This window comes from Girardinichthys multiradiatus, chromosome X (genome assembly GCF_021462225.1).
Source record: "Girardinichthys multiradiatus isolate DD_20200921_A chromosome X, DD_fGirMul_XY1, whole genome shotgun sequence".
Lineage (NCBI taxonomy): Eukaryota > Metazoa > Chordata > Actinopteri > Cyprinodontiformes > Goodeidae > Girardinichthys > Girardinichthys multiradiatus.
In genome coordinates, this window is record NC_061817.1 from 35404217 (window position 1) to 35417781 (window position 13565).

The window sequence follows — 13565 nt, forward strand, 5'->3', positions numbered from 1 at the left end:
TAACAGACCTATATCCAATCTTCCATTCTTATTTAAAATTCTTGAGAAAATAGTTGCTAATCAAATGTGTGAACATTTATACAGCAATGACCAGTTTGAAGAGTTTCAATCAGGCTTCAGAGCTCATCGTAGCACAGAAACAGCTCTGCTGAAAGTCACTAATGATATTCTTATGGCCTCAGATAATGGACTTGTGTCTGTTCTGGTTCTGTTAGATCTCAGTGCTGCATTTGATCCAGTCGACCATAATATTCTCTTAAAAAGGCTGAAATATGCTGTAGGGATCAGGGAAACAGCGCTAGGCTGGTTTAAATCTTATCTGTCTGACAGATTCCAGTTTGTTCATGTAAATGATAAATCATCTCTAAACTCCAGGGTTAATTGTGGAGTACCACAGGGTTCAGTACTTGGGCATATTCTCTTTACTATATACAGGTCCTTCTCAAAATATTAGCATATTGTAATAAAGTTAATTATTTTCCATGATGAAAATTTAACACTCATATATTTTAGATTCATTGCCAAAGGATTCCCGACCAAGTATTGAGTGCATAACTACATGATTGTTTGAAGGATGACGTGTTTTGTATTAAAAACACTTTTCTTTTATTGGTCGTATGAAATATGCTAATTTTGTGAGATAGGAATTTTGGGTTTTCATGAGCTGTATGGCACAATCATCCGTATTAAGACAATAAAAGACCTGAAATATTTCAGTTAGTGTGCAATGAATCTAAAATATATGAATGTTAAATTTTCATCATGACATTATGGAAAATAATGAACTTTATCACAATATGCTAATATTTTGAGAAGGACCTGTAAATCCCTTAATGATTTAGCTCCATCATACATCAGAGATCTGATTGGTCCATATGTTCCTAACAGAGCACTTCGTTCTCAGACTGCAGGTTTACTGGTGGTTCCTAGAGTCTCTAGAAGTAGAATGGGAGGCAGATCCTTTAGTTATCAGGCTCCTCTCCTGTGGAACCAGCTCCCAGTTTTAGTTCGTGAGGCAGACACCCTGTCTACTTTTAAGGCTAGGCTTAAAACTTTCCTTTTTAATAAAGCTTATAGTTAGAGTGGCTTAGGTTATCCTGAGTTATCTCTGTAGTTATGCTGCTATAGGCTTAGACTGCTGGAGGACATAATGACCACTTTCAGTCTCTTCGCTACATTCTCACACTACTCTCCAATTTTGCATTATTTGCTGTTATTTCACCTTTTAACTTTATGTTCTCTCTCTTTTCTCTTCCTAGAAGCTACACCTGGCCTGACTCTGTGTCTACCTGTGACCCCTTTCTGGAGAGGGGCATTGTCCAAGCTTCTGCTGGCAACAACTTAATGCTCACCCTCTACCGATGATCCACATGGCCCTGTCTTTTAGTGTTTAACCCTTTCTCTCTCCTAGACATGGCGATTGACTGAGCTTTTACTGTAACTAATTATATGTGCTCTCTTTCAGACTCTAACCTTGAAAACTGGCTCAGAGTTGATCTGTTCTTTCTTTCAAGGTGAAACAACTAAAGGAGCTACATCCATTAACATTTACTTTTCCTTCCCATAGAAAGTACTCCTGGATCAGTGCTTCTTTGTTCTCTTTGTGTCTCTGCTCTGTTCTCTCAAACCCCCAGTCGGTCGTGGCAGATGGCCGCTCACACTGAGCCTGGTTCTGCTGGAGGGTTCTTCCTGTTAAAAGAGAGTTTTTCCTCTCCACTGTCGCTACATGCATGCTCAGTATGAGGGATTGCTGCAAAGTCAACGCCAGTGACTGTCCACTGTCTCTACATGCTCATCCAGGAGGAGGGAATGCTGCAAGTCACTGACTGGATGCAATCTGCTGGGTTTCCTTAGACAGAAAAACTTTTTATCCAATTTGAATAAATAACTGAATCTGACTGCACTGTTCAATGGTTAGTATGAAGTTGCAACTCTGAAAGCAACGGTAGACATAAGATCTTCAAAAACCAAGAATTTCAATAATTTGAAGTGGACTATGGTTTTCACTTGTGTAGGTTTATACTGACTGGCTAAATCCTGGCCTGCTGATCAGATTTTGTCTTTTTCTGCAGTAGCTTCCTTGACATGAGGTAGAAGATTAACTTGAACAGGGGAAGCAGAAGGTTCTCAGTTCATTTGTTAAGACATGTCTGTCAAAATTGATTAATGGGATATTTGATTCTCACTGGAGACATTTATTGGTGCCAAGCTAGTTTTATCCAAACAGTTTTCTATAATTTTATAGGCCCCTGAAACCTGGGTCTCAGTTTCTTAACCCTGTATTCTAAGTTAACTGAACTCTTCCAGAAAGTGGAAAGCTTTGCCCCAGTTGTTTATCTGCATCACATTCAGATATGTTTTAATGTCTGACATAAACCTGTCAGATTTTAAGTAACACTTTGAACGAGATATTGGCATCTTTGTGCTGTCAGGCTATTTTGAGGTCATGGGAAGCTTTGTGGGGATCAGAGCCGAAAAAACTGGTTAGAATGCAGAAAAGACATGCATATTGTATATTTAATAGTAAAAACAGTTTCAGAGAATATTTCTTGCTGAAGAAGCTGTGTAGACCAGAGTCCCACTCAGTTTCCATTTTCTAATTAATCTGACGTCTTTTAATCCAGCTTTGAAAAGAGAGCTGCTATTTAGATAAATGGGATGAATTAAGCGTACGGCTCACTTTTAACTTCTGGATGTGTGAAACAATGCCCTCTGCTGGGGAGACGGGAGCGGTGCAGGGATGCGGCCACTGTCTCCCGTCTGTTCCTGGAACGTCTGAACGGGCCTGGAATACTGATGCAGCGCTGCAGTGCTCCAAAGAACAGCATGGCTTCATCTGCAGTAGAGAACATCTGATTTACCTGTGGAGCTAAAGTGTTTTGGCACCTGCTGGGGCAACCCCCTCACCATATTCAAGTATCAGCTGACAGAAAAGATCTATGTGCAGGAGCACCCTTAGAGACGTTTTGCATTTAAAGGCATCTGAAACCTGTACATCCAGGAAACATTGCTGTTTAATGCTGCTTTAAGGAATTTTATTTCAGCACATTGCAATTTCTTTGCTATTGCAACTGACTAAAACTAGTTTCTCATCACTGAAGTGTTCCAAACATTTCAAATTGTTGTACAAATTACATAAACAGACAACGTATTTGTGCAGTTAAAGTAAAGCTCATAACCTATAGCCCAGAGGCATATTTATCTTCCTTACAGTCATCAACCCATGCTCTCTGCTGGAGTAGTAGTTGCCTGTGGCCTGCATCGTGTGTAATAATGATCCTGAGTCTGTGGTCATCCCCTCCAGAGTCTGTCCTCCTGTCAGACTCCACAGCAGCTCACCGTCCAGCCACTTCCCTCACTCTGCAGGGTGGCCCTCTGCTGACTTGGTGCCAGCGGACGTCCATGATGCCAGAAAGCACACCAACATGCATGTGTGCAGGCAAGCGCACACTTACACCCAGATCCACATGAATCAAACTCTTGGCCCTCCTCTCTGCTATCCCAGTGTGCTCCCTAGTTACCTGGCTGCTGTCCCACTAACAACAGCTGCTACCACAGCACTGGACTAGAGGTCCTTCTGCAGGATAGCACACACGTACACACAACTTGTATTTCTAACAGTATTAGGACATTTCAACTAATATTATTACTAAATCCGTCAGTGTCTAGCCTAGGCAATTAGCCTAAACCTAACCATTACCCAAACATTTCTAATGTAATCTAAATGTAATTCACACCTTAGTCATAACACTCCCCTGTTGATTTGGATGTATGCTGTGGGGTGTTGTACTGAAGGATCGAGGTCCTCTTTATGGGAAGAAACTTGTGCCATCAGAAACTGAATTTGTATTTGTGTAATTTGAAATTAAATGTATTGGTTTGAAAATAAATTTGACTAAAGTGAAACTGAATTCATTTGCTTTTAAAATGTATTTCGTTGTATTAAAAATTCAGTTTGACTACGTTTACTTTCAGGTCTGTAATTCAATTTCAGTTCCAAAATTCAGTTTTTTTTGTGTCACACATCCGGGTCCTTGAGGATAGCCACAGATTAATCAAACACAGATTCATCGATTTACGTTTCGCATGAGGTTAAACTTCCTTTACGGCATGTTGAGCTGCAGCAGTGCAACATACATGAGCTTAGCGGATGTCAATCATCTAGTCAAATGAGCAGCGTCATGTAAACAAATGATGGTCAAACAGTAACACTTATGCTACCTGTAGCTATCAGCGAAACATGCCAGATTAGCATAGTGTGCCGCCGGTGTTACGTCGGTCTGAGTTTCTCTTGCCCTTACCTCAATGTAACTTCTGTTGCCTAGCAACTGTGTTAGCGTGAAGCGCAGAGCTGTGAAGCCGAACAAATGGAGCCTGAAGGTTAAAACCGTTGTCTCTACTGTAAATAACTAAATGGTTTTTATTTACCCTTTTACATATTGCTGATGGCTTATAATGCTGTTTTGTTTTTAAATGTTATTGTTTTATGATCTTGTTCATTATTCAGCCATTTAAAATGTTGAAAATATTGTTGTTCATAGATATAAAAATCCAACATTAGATAAAATAAAATACATTGATGACAAATACCATTTTTAAAATTTATTTGTAAAGTTTCAACAATTTAAACACTAACATATTAACTTTAGAAACAAAGTTTAAATCCGTTTTTTGCAGAGCATAATAATAATAATAATTACTATTATTATAATAAATAAGCCAAACATTAATATTAGATTTCATCTGACTGAATTATATCTGTTTAACTTCCACTTATTGGGGAAACTCAGCGGGATTTTGAAAACAATGTGCCGGGAGTCAGCTGTTCTCTCGGGGTTTAGCGCAGCTCAACCACCCGGTCAGCTGACAGCTGGAGAGGATGAACACATCGGCGCATTTGTGCAATTAATCGATATCTTGATAAAGTGAACAGATATTTTAGGTTTACACAACTACATTCTCGTCTAAAAAGATTGTAAAAGTTCAGTTGTTTTGCATTCCCATGCTATACTTTTTGCGTTCTCACGCAATAGTGTTTGCGTTTTCTCGCAATACTTTGCGGGAGAGGCTGCACGGTGGCGCAGTTGGTAGCACTGTTGCCTGTGCATGCGTGGGTTCTCACCGGGTACTCTGGCTTCCTCCCACAGTCCAAAGACATGCCTGTTAGGTTAATTGGTCTCTCTAAATTGCCCTTAGGTGTATGAATGAGTGTGTGCGTGGTTGTTTGTGTGTTGCCCTGCGATGGACTGGCGACCTGTCCAGGGTGGACCCCGCCTCTCGCCCATAGACTGCTGGAGATAGGCACCAGCTCCCCCGCGACCCACTATGGAATAAGCGGTAGAAAATGACTGACTGACTTTGTGGGAGACCCTTTTTTGAGATTTATTGAGTTTTATTTTGAAATCGGCCTTAAATAAAATGATTTTCAATCAGACTTAAAGACAGTTATTATCATACGGAGCCCGCGAGGGGACATGGGGGGATTTTTGTCTTTTGCGTTCCCACGCAATACTTTTGCGTTCGCTCGCAAAAGTTCACCTTGACCAATCTGCATTGTTGGACAACAGACAGCTACGGCGCGGCCTCCGTAGACAGCAGCACTCCTGACATGACTGCTCACGAAACAAACCGGTAAATGTTCATGTTAACACAAATACCGAATGTTTTCCAGTATTTATATCGTTACTTTATAGTTGTATTTATGACAACGACATACATCTTTCAAATAATACGTTCCGGTGGAGGAACACGTAGTTCAGACACGCACACACACATGCTTCGCCCCCTTGCTGAAAGAAAAGTGGGTGTGTATGCGCAATCCATCATTTGGAAAGAGGAAGTGTATATAAGTTGCAGAAAGAGTAGATGGTGTAGCTGTCGGGGGCTTGCGGGTATATATAGCCAGGTTATGCAGATTCAAACACTTAAAGTGCACCTGCAGAATAATCCTCCACTGTTTCATGCCTACAGCTTGCCAATAACTCATCATAACTAAGAAATGTCACGTTTTATTTTTTTAATGGCATGTGTAAGATGTATATTTCAATAGGAAGAACTGGTCACAGCTTTATTGAAAACATAATACGTGAATGTTCGTCTTCAGCAGAACGCAGTGACAGTATCCTGACAGATAGGGATGAAAAAATGCACCACCGATTGTTTTTATGTGATTTTGAATTTCTGTGAATATATATCATATATATGTTAATGGCGTATTATTGTAAAAAAAATATAAAATAATTTAAATGTTTTATCTTAAACCCTTGGGTTAATTATTAGGCCTACATAAACACCAGAGAATGAGTTGTATTAAAAATGATTAAAAATGACATGATTGAATTAAATTAAAAGCTCAATTAAAATGACTAAACTACAATATATGAAAACAAACACACCTTCAAATGTTAACCGCATATAATTTTTGTTTTATAAAATACAGAATATAATTATTATGACTGTTCACCAAAGGTTTTTTGATGTGAAAGCTAGTTTTATCATTTTTGTACAGTATGCCATTAATTGAAAGCTTTCTCTGCTAATACAAATTCTATATGTGGAATTGGTCTAAATTATCCAAATTATTGTATTCAGACATGGAGGAGGACCTTAAAACTTTTCTTCAGTCAAGGCATGTTCCAGAAGAGGACATTAAACAAATGAAAGTGGATAAGGTAATGACATATTCAGGTTTTAGTACATTCTTTCCAATACGTAAAGACTTAACCATATTTAATCGTAAATGTATTCATTTTTCAACCTTAATTTTGTCTGGTCATTGTTTGTATTGTTGGTATTTACAGTAAACTGACACTTTTTATTTCTAATTGCAGATTGACAGAAGGGTCATTTGTTTTATGACAGATGAAGAAAGGGCAAAGTATATCCCTTCATATGGTGACCGCTTGGCTGTTGTCTCATTTTGTAGACAGAGGGAAGCAAATTTCAACAAGGAAGGAGTTTTAAATAGAGTTCGACAAAAGATTGAGGCAAGACGGACAAAAAGGAAAACACCTCCTGGGGAACGACAGCAAACATCTGTGGAAAGTTCTGGTCTAATGGCAAGACATAAAAACACAAATGCAGTAAAATCCAAGCGAAGAATTGAAGTGGGGTGGCTGCACTTTCAATATGATGATTTTTATCAAGTAAGGTCAAAAATGGAGGCGGGACCAGGCATCTGACACTAAAAAAATACACCAGTGTTCCAGAGATTAGGCAAATTGCAAAGAATTAGGTTTTTCCTGATGGCTTGTCACCAGAGGGACCCATTACAGACTTCACATGTGCGACTTCAAAAAACAAACTGTACCTCTGGAATCTACACTTGTGGAATTGTATGAACAATGTAAACTTAAAATGTTGAGGCTTTACCTTTGCACCAAAGATTCTGTGCCTTCTTCAGATTCATCAGGGGACCAAGAGCTGTTTGAACAGGTAATTTATTTTTAAACAAAACAGTTGTGTCTGCCTTTTAAAATTGGATTATTTGATGGGTATTTCATTTACATGAAAATGTATGTCTTTTGGCAAAATATTTTTTATCTTAAATAGTTTGAACCCTAGAAATGGTGAAAGATTGGTCATTTTATAAAATACAACATTCTAAAAGACTTCAGACTAACGGAAATACACAACTCTTTGAATCTATGCATGTTTATTTGTGCATGACAATTAATAATAGACCCATAACATAAATCCATAATATATTGCAATCACTGCAACTTTTGCTTCTTTCTAAATTCAGTCAAATTTAAGATTTGTGGTCATAATTGTGCCAATTAAAGTAAAAAAAAAGCTTTTGTAAATAATATTTTCTTAAATGTACACCTTGAGTAAATGTGCAAAGATTTTGGGGTTTCAAAGAAGGTACAGTACATATTTGTCTAAAATTATTTATGATTTCACAATCTCATCATATCTATCTGTTTTTTTTAAAGTCTCATAACAAAGACAGAACATCTACTCAACAGAACAGACTTTCTGTCCCTTTTGCTGAGACCTCAGCTTCAAAATACACTTTCAAGGCCCTACACCCGGAGAAGCAAGGCACTCAAGCACATTGCAGCACCTTTTGAGAGATGATAAAGCATCCCAGAGTCCACAACACCAAGCTTCACAAGATGTTATAGAACATCAGGGTCCAGTATATGCCCTTGATGAAGAGGTTGAATTTTTGCATCCAGGCTTACATTCAACACCTGATGCATCAAACCAGGGAACAATAGAGTATTTCTATATAGTTGACAACACTGAAAACCCAGATGCAATTCAAGATACCCAAACAATAATGTCCAACTTCAACAGCATTGATAATCTGGATGACACCGAGGATTCCGGAGTGGTCCAAATAGGGCCGAGGTCAGATCATTATGATGGCGATCTTGCATCTACTCTTCCATTGATGAACAGTCAGTCTGAGACAGATGATGAATGCTTTTCAGAAGTAAGTTTCTTTTTTGCAAAGTTCAAATTAATATATAGCCTCTGCAGAGGTTTCATTTGCATTTTTTACATGTATATATTACACTACTGAAAAGTCAAAAAGTTACTATTTGAGTAACTAAAAAGTTACTCAATCCATGTTTTGATGTTCTTTCATAAACTTGAAATATCTTTGTATGCAGAGGCCCACATGGCCACACTGAAACAGTTTACTTTATATTAACATAATGTAAAAGCTATGCACACACTGAAGCACCCTTTTAAAAATACTTTAGGATGCCTTATCTTTAAGCCAGTACTTTTATTAATTTTAAAAAACAGAATTATATTAAAAAGAAAATATGAAAACTAAGATGTGCAGTTGTACTTTATGTTCCAGGCTCCAAAAGAAGATTTACTGCAAGACATGGTCTCTTCATCCGTGGAAAACCTAGCATTACCTCAATCTTCAACTGGAGGTGTGGAAAATCCCAAAGGGACAAGGTATGCACATATCCGGCATGCCATGATTCTAGATGACCTTCTCAATGTTTTCATGGACAAAAGTGCAATGGATTTTAAATTAAAATGGAATTTAATGATGAGATGGTTGTTGACAACAGTTGAGTATCCAGGGAAGTCTATACTGCTTTCTGGGAGCAGTTCTTGGAGCTTTGTGAAGGGGAGGAGGAGAGAGTTCCAAAACTAAGACCAGACTTTTCAGAGGATAGGTGGCATGCACTAGGAAGAATTTGGGCAAAAGACTGATTGACCATGGCATAATTCCAGTCAGGTTGTCCAAGGCATTCATTGTTGCTTCTCTACTTGGTCTTCCCTCTGTTGAAGAAGAAGTTTTGATGTCATCATTTGCAAGGTATTTGTCTAACAGTGAGCGAATTACTATCGAGAAGGCCCTTGATGGTGTACTGGAGGAGGATGAGGAGGAAAATTTGTTGGATTTGTTTTCACGGATGGGTGCTCACAGCATTCCATCTCAGGAAAATATCAGGCCAGCAATCCAAATCATGGCTCATAAAGCCATATTACAAGAACCAAAGTACATAATCGACTGCTTTTCCAAAACTCGGAAAGATGTGGCATTAAATCTTCCAGATACAGCAGATGTCCTGAGTCCAAAAAAGCAACAAACAAAAGCGTTGCTGACATGCTGCAAACAGATGCTCTGTACCTGTCACAGTAAGAGCAGACAACATTTAACTGCTTGCAGAGATACATGAAGAATGCAGATCAGCACAAGCTGGAAAAATTCTTGCGATTTTGCTCAGGGTCTTTTGTTTTGTGCACAGAACAAATTAAAGTAACCTTTAATGCTGAAACAGGTTTTGGTAGAAGACCTGTTGCACACACATGTGGAGCAATCATTGATGTGCCTTAAACATACAGCTTCTACCCTGAATTTAGAGCAGAATTTGACAGTAACTTAGCTAGCAACTTTCTGTTAATGGACATTATTTAGGCTTTTACATATAAAAGCTAGTTTGACACCTTCGGTAAACTAAACCATTCCTTTCTTGCCTTTAATGTTATCATGTACCATGTTTATAATATGCTGTGTTGGTTAAACAGTTGTATTCCTTTATAAATGTTTCAAAGTTCTATATCAAAAGGTTTATGTGGTGATGAACAAACAATTCAAAGCTTGTTTCTGATTTTGATCATTTTATTTATGGGTTCCTCCTGAGGTTTGATCATTACTGTTAATGATTTCTTGTTTGTTTTTTTAAATCAGGTTGTGAAATTCAGCAGACATTTTATTTAGATAGCCCATGTTCAGTAGTAAACAGGAAAATGTGTACCTCATAAGAGAAAAGGAGTACAAAACAAAATTCATTATGTTCATAACATCCCAGCAAATTGTGGGTTTGGGTGGCCATTTTGGGGTTTTTTTTGGGTGATGGGGGTGCATCGTCACACACAAAATAAAATTTGTCACCTTTGTCTTTTTTTTTACAATGTGTTTGTATTTCATGTTAGTGTTGACAATAAATGTTTAATCAAAATAAGATTTTGTACTTTGTTTTCAATGTTGTGTGTAACTCAATAACAGTAATAGCAACAATGTTTTGAGACAATTTGGTAAATTGGTAAACCTGCATAATGAGCTACAACAACATTTAATTTCCCTTTGGGATTAATAAAGTATTTTTGAATTGAATTGAAATAGAGAGTAATGGAGTGTCATCATTTTACAATTGTGCATGTTGCTTTCTGCAAAAGATATCCAACACATCAGGAATTCTTAAATTGAAGTATATTCCCATAAAAATGTTTACTCTTCTGCTTGAAGTGAATACAACAATGAAGTGTAGAAAGGATACACCTATTCAACAAAGACAGGCACACAATACAATTGCACTTTTTATTAAAAGATCAATTATTTTTGGGTGAAAAACCAAAAGCAGTCTACTCATAGAATATAGATCTATGCAAGCATGAGTAGAAGATTCATATATGGGACCATTCCACACTGGAACCATCCAATTAGGCTTCAGAATAATAAACCATAACCAAAGCAAAGGTGCATGGACTTTTACCATAAAACTAAATAAAATACAACAAAAAAATGTCCCATTAGTTTTTAAGTACATAATACTTACAGTAAAAACGCATGTTAATGTCTGTGCTGTGATTTCTGTCAGTAGCTGACAGATTTTCACTTTTGCCATTTAATGCTGATAACTGAAAGCAAATAGCAATGTTTCCAAGACAAGTGTAACGCTATTAAAATGGCAAGCTCTTTCCTGTGAAAACATGTGGAAAAAATCACAGTAATGCACTAATGGCCTCTCTCAGACGCATATATAAGTTCACAGCTTCATATGGATCTGCTGGTGTTATTAACTGAGACTCTGCCATTAGGATATTACATATGTCATATACATCTGGATCACAGGGTATGGTTAGCCGAAAGACACATTGATTTCTGCACAGCTGAACATGGTCATTTTGAACTGGTGCGAGGAAGTCTCTTGTATTGTAGAGTTCAGGCACTGCATACATCACATTGGGCCAACCGCTGGGAACTTGCATGTTTTTGGATGGCCTGATGAGGTGTGTTCCAAACGGTTGCAGTGTCATCCAGCTCATCCTGTAACAGATACAATCCAAAAAGGGAATAGACTATCATTAACCTAGGCAGTAAATAATGTAATAAACACAGTTTGTTTCCTGAATTCTACTTTGCCAAATTTGTGTGGTTTTTTTATGACTGATAAGGCATACTTTCATTCAATCAATTACCCCTAACCCCTATGATGTACGATAAATCTTTTATTACCTCTGCAGATCCAAGGTGGGTTTTTTCTAGTTTCTTTTACTATTCTTTCTTGCCCAGAGATGTGTGGTGATGTTTTGTGTTTTTCTGGAAGTGGAACTCTTTGCTGTAATGTTTGGTTGTACATTATTATGACAACCAGAAGTTGTATATGTTGCTAGACAACTTGGCAGTTAGTTGAGGGACTACGTGTGTGGACAAGGCCTGGCTGGAAGAATAAAGATTACATTAAATTGTTCCTGCATACAAGTGATGACCTTATTTCCTGCCTTGGAAAACACAACATCTGCTTGAATACCTATTTCAGAGCATATTTATACTCGTACTTGTCGTCTTCCGCTTATCCGGGACCGGGTCACGGGGGCAGCAGGCTCAGCAGAGATACCCAGACGTCCCTCTCCCCAGACACCTCCTCCAGCTCCTCCGGGGGGTCCCCAAGGCGCTCCCAGGCCAGCCGAGAGACATAGTCCCTCCAGCGTGTCCTGGGCCATGCCCTGGGCCTCCACCCGGTGGGACGTGCCTGGAACACCTCCCGAGGAAGGCGTCCAGGAGGCATCCGGTATAGATGCCCGAGCCACCTCAACTGGCTCCTCTCGATGTGGAGGAGCAGCGGCTCTACTCCGAGCCCCTTCCGGATGGCCGAGCTCCTCACCTTATCTCTAAGGGAGTGCCCGGCCACCCTACGGAGGAAGCTCATTTCAGCCGCTAGTATCCGGGATCTCGTTCTTTCGGTCATGACCCAAAGTTCATGGCCATAAGTGAGAGTAGGAACGTAGACTGACCGGTAAATCGAGAGCTTCGCTTTTCGGCTCAGCTCTCTCTTCACCACAACGGACCGGCACAGCGCCCCCATTACTGCGGCAGCTGCACCGATCCGTCTGTCGATCTCCCGCTCCATTCTTCCCTCACTCGTGAACAAGACCCCGAGATACTTAAACTCCTCTTCTTGGGGCGGGAACTTCCCCTCCAACCTGAAGAGGACAAGCCACCATTTTCCGGTCGAGAACCATGGCCTCGGACTTGGAGGAGCTGATCCTCATCCCAGCTGCTTCACACTAAGCTGAGAACCGCCCCAGTGCATGCTGTAGGTCTTGGCTAGAGGGGGCCAGCAGGACCACGTCATCTGCAAAAAGAAGAGACGAAATCCTCTGGTCCCCAAACCAGACCCCCTCCGGCCCTTGGCTGCACCTAAAAATCCTGTCCATAAAAGTTATGAACAGGACCAGTGACAAAGGGCAGCCCTGCCGGAGACCAACATGCACTGGGAACAGCTCCGACTTAGTGCCGGCAATGCGAACCAAACTCCTGCCCCGCTTGTACAGAGATCGGATGGCCGTGTGTGATCCCCCTGTAGTTGGAACACAACCTCTGGTCACCCTTCTTATGAAGGGGGACCACCACCCCAGTCTGCCAGTCCAAAGGCACGGTCCCCGAACGCCACGCAATGTTGAAGAGGCGTGTCAACCATGACAGCCCCACAACATCCAGAGACTTGAGGTACTCAGGGCGGATCTCATCCACCCCCGAAGCCCTACCACCGCGGAGCTTTTTAACCACCTCTGTGACTTCCACCTGGGTGATGAAAGAGTCCAACCCCGAGTCCCCAGCCTCTGTTTCCACCAGGGAATGCGTGATGGCAGGATTGAGGAGATCCTCGAAGTACTCCTTCCACCGCCCGATAATATCCCCAGTGGAGGTGAGCAGCCTCCCAACCCCACTGTAAACAGTGTTGGCGAAGCACTGCTTCCCCCTCCTGAGGTGGCGGACGGTTTGCCAGAATCGCTTCGAGGCCAACCGGTAGTCCTTCTCCATGGCCTCACTGAACTGCTCCCAGGCCCGAGTTTTTGCC

General features: G+C 40.2%; 1 long non-coding RNA gene across 1 annotated transcript; it reads left to right on the plus strand.

Annotated features, from left to right (window-relative positions):
* The first annotated feature begins 5533 nt into the window (after positions 1-5533).
* Positions 5534-8034, plus strand: LOC124862358. Its single transcript, XR_007036910.1, has 4 exons — positions 5534-5631; positions 6592-6671; positions 6831-7434; positions 7938-8034. It is a non-coding gene; the product is annotated as an uncharacterized LOC124862358 (long non-coding RNA).
* The last annotated feature ends 5531 nt before the right edge of the window (positions 8035-13565 follow it).